This window comes from Carassius gibelio, chromosome A23 (genome assembly GCF_023724105.1).
Source record: "Carassius gibelio isolate Cgi1373 ecotype wild population from Czech Republic chromosome A23, carGib1.2-hapl.c, whole genome shotgun sequence".
Classification (NCBI taxonomy): Eukaryota; Metazoa; Chordata; class Actinopteri; order Cypriniformes; family Cyprinidae; genus Carassius; species Carassius gibelio.
The window spans coordinates 8,792,377-8,799,800 of record NC_068393.1 but is presented as its reverse complement, the minus strand read 5'-3'; the positions used below and the strand labels follow the sequence as shown (position 1 = coordinate 8,799,800).

The 7,424-nt window shown below is 36.7% G+C and overlaps 1 protein-coding gene across 4 annotated transcripts in view; it reads left to right on the top strand.

Annotated features, from left to right (window-relative positions):
• Positions 1–975: 975 nt before the first annotated feature.
• Positions 976–7,424, top strand: part of LOC127945181 (extracellular sulfatase Sulf-2) — a 137,135-nt gene continuing 130,686 nt past the window's right edge. For 2 of the 4 annotated variants that reach the window (XM_052541790.1, XM_052541788.1), the window contains exon 1: positions 980–1,489. The gene's annotated coding sequence lies outside the window, so the exon portion shown is untranslated. Of the gene's footprint in view, positions 1,490–7,424 lie in introns of all 4 variants that reach the window. The other 2 variants (XM_052541791.1, XM_052541792.1) reach the window with 2 other exon arrangements.

Genomic DNA, 7,424 nt, shown 5'->3' with positions numbered 1-7,424 from the left:
TTGCAGTGCAAAATACGGTGAAAATCATACAAATCTATGATAGCTTGAAATCTAAAATGAAATTACATCTCTCCTCAAAACTTGTGTGTTTGTTTGTAAGTTTCTGAATAGGCTGGCCTGCTGTGAGCCATTGGAGAGATGGAAAAGCAGCACTGGAGAAACTTTAAAGAGAATTGTCCTCTCCTTGAAAACTTCAAGCGTGGCATTTTGAATGCCCTGTAGAAAAAGAAAAAGAAACACAGTAAAGAAGACAATAAGAGGATGATGAAGGGAGAATAGGACAGATGAAGGCAAATGAAAGCATTGTGGGAGGGAGGGTAGACAAATAGTTTCCATATCAAAGTAAAGCCGCCTCTTTTTCTGTTTATCTGCAATAAAATTCCCTCACAATCTTTCTTGGTAATAGAGAAAAGTGTCAACCTTATTCTATTTTTCTTGCTGAAGCATCAAAAGCTAAAGGTTGCGTATATCTATCACTGTCTGAGTGGCAGGAACCTGACGAATACCCAGACTGAATGCAAGGAAATATTTGTAACTTTTAATAAAAATAATAATAAAAAACTTTTGATTTATTTAATTAGGCTAGTATTCAATGAAATAAATCAAAAGTTTTGTATTCTTATTTTTATTATAAGTTACAACTATTTTCTTGCATTCAGAATTGGAAGTTAAATTCAAAACCCACCTAGCCTAAAAACTGATGGGACACATTTGAATATAAAGTATGTGACACATCTGTCTGTACTAATATAAGTTGTAGGACTTATAATAAATGTGTGCACTTGAAGCTGCTTCTGAAGCGCTGCTCCTCTGATTAACTCACACTATTAAGCCCAGAAGGTGGAAGCCACATGAATAACCATGAATACTGCACACCACAGCCAAGCTTTCCTCTTCCACTCACTCAGTCCACAAGCTCCGCCTGTGCTGCCCTGCTCGAGTGTTTGTGTGTTCAGATTGGGTACCAGCAGGCAGTACAGCCTCTCTTTTTCAGAATATCTCCTTCTTTTTCTCCCCCTCCTCCTCTTCCTCTTCCCTCGGTGATTGAGGGAGAACGTGAGTAAAGCAAAAGAAGCAGGCGTGTTTTAACAGATGGCTCTTGCCGTCCCGATTCAGCCACTTCACTGCCTCTGAAACAACTCGAAGAGAGAGAGAGAGAGAAAGAGAGAGAGAGAGCGTGCAAGTAGTTCAGGAAATTTAAACGACTTCAGTTTGAACTTTTTTTTTTTTTTTTACTCGTCTCCTTTAAAACTTTCCGTCCAGCCTCTCTCGCTCACACTTTTGTGTTGACAGTTACTTGAAAGTTTGTCAAACTTCGTAGCAATGTGGTGACTGCGGTGCAACAGGCTGCAGGAAGACAGATATCAGGACAGAAGAGGAAAGAGTGCACCGGGACACTGACACAAGACCGGCTCTCTGGTTTGGGGGTCTCCGCCGCAGGACAGAAGGGGACAAACTGCCACTTGCCTCCCCTGCAGCTGTGTGTGAGGTAGGCTCCTGTGAAATGCCCCAACACCCCCCACCCCTCGCTCCCTTTGCTCAGCTGATGTAACCGCACACTGAGAGTTCTGAAGAACAAGCGTAGCATGCTGATTTGACATTCTGCCATTGTGAATGCATGTTCTCCCTCTCCCTCGTGGCTCCCCCTTCACTTTCTCATTCTTAAAGGAGCAGTTTGCCTGTTGCCTTGGCTTGTGTGACTGTGCACACAGTACATGTGTCATTTCTCTGTGTTTGTGAGTGTCTATGTAGGTGGATGGGTGTTGTTGTTATTGTTAGTTAGCACTGACAGACTGATTGACTGACTCCAGTGCTTCTGAAAAAAGGAGGGACAGAGTTACACCCTGTTCCCTCGAAAGACACAGTCATGTGTCAGACAGAGGAAACCTGCTCATGATAAGTTTGAGACATCCTGAGTTCTCCAAAAGCCTTGTGCTTTTAGATGATCTGTCATCAGATTGGAAAATACTCCTAACTATTTACTACATTAAGTAACATATTTATTCAAAGATTTGGGCACAGCTATACTTATAGAACAACTATAGACATCAAAAAAGATGTAAAGACATCAAAAACTGTAAAATAACTGCAAAATGTGGTAACCAAAATCTTATGTTTGGGCGTCTTGAAAGCTGCCACCTTTGGTCTATTCTGACTTTGCACACTCTGGATGTCCTATTCAACCTCACGGGGTGCACCCTTTTTTGTTTTAAAATACATTTTAAAGTTTAAGTAAACTCATATGCATAGGGGCATTTTATAATAATCTGCAAAAGTAATCAGCATTTAAATCATTTTTTAATGATTAGATATATAAATAAAAATAAATATTTAAAGTCAGCCTATTTTACAATAAATGAACATTCAAGTGGATATTTTATTATATACAGTTATATGTTGTACAGTAATATATATGTTATACACTGAATTTGACTCTTACAAGTTAATAATTAGCTTCCTACAAATTATTATTTTTAAATTGCTTTTAAATGTAGACAAAACACATAAGTTGTTTATTTCAGGTCGGACAAGTCATATGTTTATTCAAATGATTCAGTGGGCAAGCGAGTCATTAGACCAGGGATTCCCAATCCTTTTTTGTACATTAAAAATAAAAATAAATATTATTTGTTTTAGTGGTTTTTTGTGTGTGTGTGTGTGTATTTTAAACTTTTTTTAATTATATTTATGTAAATTTTACATTCTTATAATTTAATGAATGATTGAACCCTGCATTGGATTGAATCCAAGTATAAGCTTGAGAGTGATGTGTGATATTTGACGCTTTGATTCTTTGAAAAGCACTTTCTCATGAGAATCATGTTCATGAATTGAACTATGCTCGTGTTGTACATTTGTTGTCACATGTAAACAGTAAGAACGACACAATGAAAAAATATTAAGTGCATTTATTGTCTTCATGTTATATAATTGCTCCTTGTCTCTCTCATGAAATTCAATTCAGATTGCAAACTCGCAACTCAGATAAAAATAATTTCTTTTTCATGGCACTGCAGATTCTGAATAGGAGTAGAGTATAAGCTGTATATCTTATTTTATGCTATAAAAAGACTTGCTGAGCCAACAAAACCCACTTATTCATTTCTGTATTTTTCAAAGGAAGAGGAAGTAACTGAGGAAGCAAAGCCACTGCTTAAAAAACCCATCATCTAATTTAGCTGTCGACTAATGATTTCTGATTATAATGAAGGTACAAGCGTGTTCGTTAAAGATTAGCACTCGCTTACAAGCAATCTTTGATAAGGATGTGTATACAGGTAGCAGCAGCAGTCTGAGAGGTGGTGTCTGTGTCTTTACTTTGGTACACAGGTTTTTAATGCCCATGTTGATTTTGGGACTCTGACCGTGGTTAGCCTTCCATGGCCTAGCAGAGTGTTTACACTGATTGCTTACACTTGGTTAGTAAATTCCCACGATTTTGACAGGTGGCAAAGCGGGACCGGCAGATTGGGTGCTCTTGCTTGAGTTCTCTCTCTTTTCCTTTGTCTCTCCTTCATTATCTCTCCTTTTCTGCTCTATTTCTCATCTCCTCCTGCTGTTAACCTCCGTGGAGGGATGTTCTAGGGCTGGAAGGAAGTTACTGCGCTTACTCAAGGCTAATGTTGTGGCCGACGTCAGTGGAATGGAAGCGTTTCATAACTGATTGATACAGGTTTTTCCCACGTAGTTCTTGATATGAAGAGTCTGAATGAAACGTTGAAGCGAACTTAGACTGAACTACTTATAAACATTGGGGATCATTTTTATATAGAAGAAAATATACTTGCAATAAGTATAGCATCATAATTTTGCTGGTTTTAGAGTCACATACTATGAATCAAAGGCATTGTTCAGATTTTTATGGCACATCTGACTTAAATAGCTCAAGCTGTTACTATAGGGGCCTACAGTATATACATTTATCATATATAAACTACACTGCAAACAAGCAAATCAGAGAAGAGCCAGAACAAATATAACACCAAATAAACACATGATTATAATTATATATGACATAGTTCTTCATGCTGTCTCTGGTATTTTCATATGCATAAAGTGATATTTATAATGGCGATGGTTAGCATACGTAGCCTTTAGCATGGCATATGATACACTTCTGCCTCATACTGTGATCAGGATTCCTATATTTGACACATTAACACTGTCTTTTTACCCATACATTTGCTCTGGTCTGGACTGAATTCCTCTGTTGCTGGAAATGGGGCACCGTGTCTAATTTCTCACGCAAACACACTTACTGCAAAAAGGCCACTGACACCATCACACACATTTTTTGAGCAACTGTGTCGCTTATAAATGTGACGTAGATGCCAGTGTGCCCCTCTAAATGCAGCATGAACAATCAATCTATCTAGCATTTTTTCCCTTTGACTTAGTCGCCTGTGTCTCTCCTGCATTGAAACCCTATGTACTGTGAGAAACATTGCACAAATAAACATGAAATATATGTTGTTTAAATGCAGAAACTAAATTGGCTTATGAGTCAATGATAGAACGCATAAGGTATACTGTCCATGTCCAGAAAGGTAAGAAAAACATCTTCAAAGTAGTCCATGTGACATCAGAGGGTCAGTTAGAATATTTTGAAGCATTGAAAATACATTTTGGTCTAAAAATAACAAAAATGATGACTTTATTCAGCATTGACATCTTCCGGGTCTGTTTTGAGTGCGTTCATGATGCTGCTGTTGTACGAAGCTGCTGACGTGTTTTCTGGTTCGCCCAATAACAAAGAAAACACGTCAGCAGCGTCACTGCAGTGTTGTGAACACACTCACAACAGACCCAGAAGAGAAGATAATGCTGAATAAAGTCATCATTTTTGTTATTTTTGGACCAAAATGCGTCAAAATATTCTAACGGACCCTCTGATGTCACATGGACTACTTTGATGATGTTTTTCTTACCTTTCTGGACATGGACAGTATACCGTACACACAGCTTCAATGGAGGGACTGAGAGCTCTCGGACTAAATCTAAAATATCTTAAACTGTGTTCCCAAGATAAACTGAGGTCTCACGGGTTTGAAACTACATGAGGGTGAGTTATTAATGACATAATTTTCATTTTTGGATGAATTAACCCTTTAATGGTTAAAGTGTCAAGTGGTGCAACCATAAAGTAAAAAATAAAAAAAAGTAGTCAGATTTTCATTGTATACACAAAATCAATCAATTAGGTAAACCGTTTTCATAATTTTTGGATAACATTTTAATTTTTTTTTTTTTTTTATTAAATTTAATATTGTTTCTTTTTTTTCTTTTTTTGCCATTTACAAGTTTTTCTTGTGAAATTGTCTCTGACGTTTAAAATAATCCTCTTTTTGATGTAATTTCCTATTTTGTGTAATATTTTGTAGCTACATACAGTATGATTTATACTTTCATTAAAACTAAAATCATGTTTTGCACGATGGTTACACCACACTGACTCTGAACAGGGAAACGTTTTTCTATTCTTATGAATATTTTGAAACAAACATTTATACATCTTCCCAATTTTTTTCTCAAGAATTCCAACCTTTCAAAAACAAATTTTCTTCCTTGGGCTCTCATGACGGTTATACCGCTTTGGCATTTTGACAGTATGCCTCAGAGAAAATGTAATTTTACTACTTGCATTTAATATGTGATACACCAGTGTCAGCAGTCCAACATCTGCAACAGTTAGTCATTAGCAACATGTTTATACATTATAGATTTACATGTGCAGACCTGCTGAGAAAGATTTCAGGAGATTTCGGCAAAGATTCATGCATAATGCAACATATAATAACATTTCATCTCCTAAGTGTTTCATTGCTAAAAGTGAGCAAAGTATAGCTGTGTACTAACACACTCATGCAATCGGAAGACACTTCAGCAGCAAACACTAACAGCAAAAACATCTTAAATATTTTAAAAGAGAAGACACATAATCACACTGATGCAAATGGACTTAAATAGGACTTGGAGGTCATCTGAGGGGAAGAATGAGGGTGTGAGTCTCAGAAAACATGGAGAGCTCCACCAAAAATGCTACGATAGGTCACTACAGATAGAAAGATGAAGAGAATTCAAACCATAGAGACACATTGGAAGGTGCAAGTTCAGTCTTTGAGTTTTTAAATACCTGGATTAGGCTATCTGTTGGTGCTCTCATCAAAATCAATTAACCGTTGATTGTCTGGCTCAGGACCAACCACAAGTGCACAGTCTGAAATCTGCCATTCATGGATGGTCATTTCCAGGAACCTTTTATGAGCAAGTCACCTGAGCGATCATTGTGCAAACAAGTTTCTCAGTTTCTTAAGTAGAGTGTTGTTCACCTAGGCCTGATCAGGATAATTAAGGAATAGTTCACCCAAAAATTTACATTTGCAGGAAATTTACTCACTGGTGGCATCAGAACAGATTTGGAGAAATCACTTTCTCACCAGTGGATCCTTAAAACTTTTAAAACTTAAAAAATAAAAATAAATAATAATAATAATAATAATTTTATAGATATATAAGAAAAAAAATGAATACAAATGACAAAAAAAACACTCAAATTTAAATAAAATGTAAAATATAAAAAATAAAACAGATTTAAAATGTGAATACCTATAATAGAATCTCAGTGGCACTAAAATACCACTAGGCCTCTGACATATTTATCAAAGGTAACCGCAGCAGGTTGTAAATGCGTAAAATTGCAGACTTTGCAGTAAAATGTAGGTTTTATCATTCAAGACAGTATGGACTTACATACTCTAATAGTATCACAAAGATCTAATCATCTCTGCTAGCAAGTGACGTGCCAAATCAATAAACACTCGCCATTAATAATAATACTTAATAATACTTAATAATAGTCCCTTTTACACTTCATCCGATGCAGTTTGGCTTCCGGGCCCATCATTCCGCAGAAACGGCTAACTGTTACTTTTTAGAGACTGTTAGAGCAATGGTGGACAAGGGAGGTGTTGTTGGCGCTGTGTTTTTAGACCTCCGTAAAGCATTTGACACAGTCAACCATCAGGTCCTTATTGCCAAACTCTCTACTTTGAATTTTTCCCCCTCTGCAATTAAATGGTTTGAGTCATATTTAACTGGTAGAACTCAATTTGTTTCTGTGAACACCCATCGTTCACTAGCTCTTAATTTATCAATACTTGGCCCGCTTTTGTTTAGTCTATATATTAATGATTTGCCATCAGTTTGCCCTGACATCAATGCAATAATGTATGCGGACGATACTGTAATTTATGTGCATGCCAAGACAAAAAATCTGGCTGCCACAAAATTGACCAAAGCCATGGACCAGATCACCAATTGGCTAAATCGCTCATGTCTTCAATTAAATGTAGATAAAACTGTGGGAATGTTTTTTACAAAAAGACAATGTAATAGTGTGCCAAACATATCAATTTCGGGTCAAA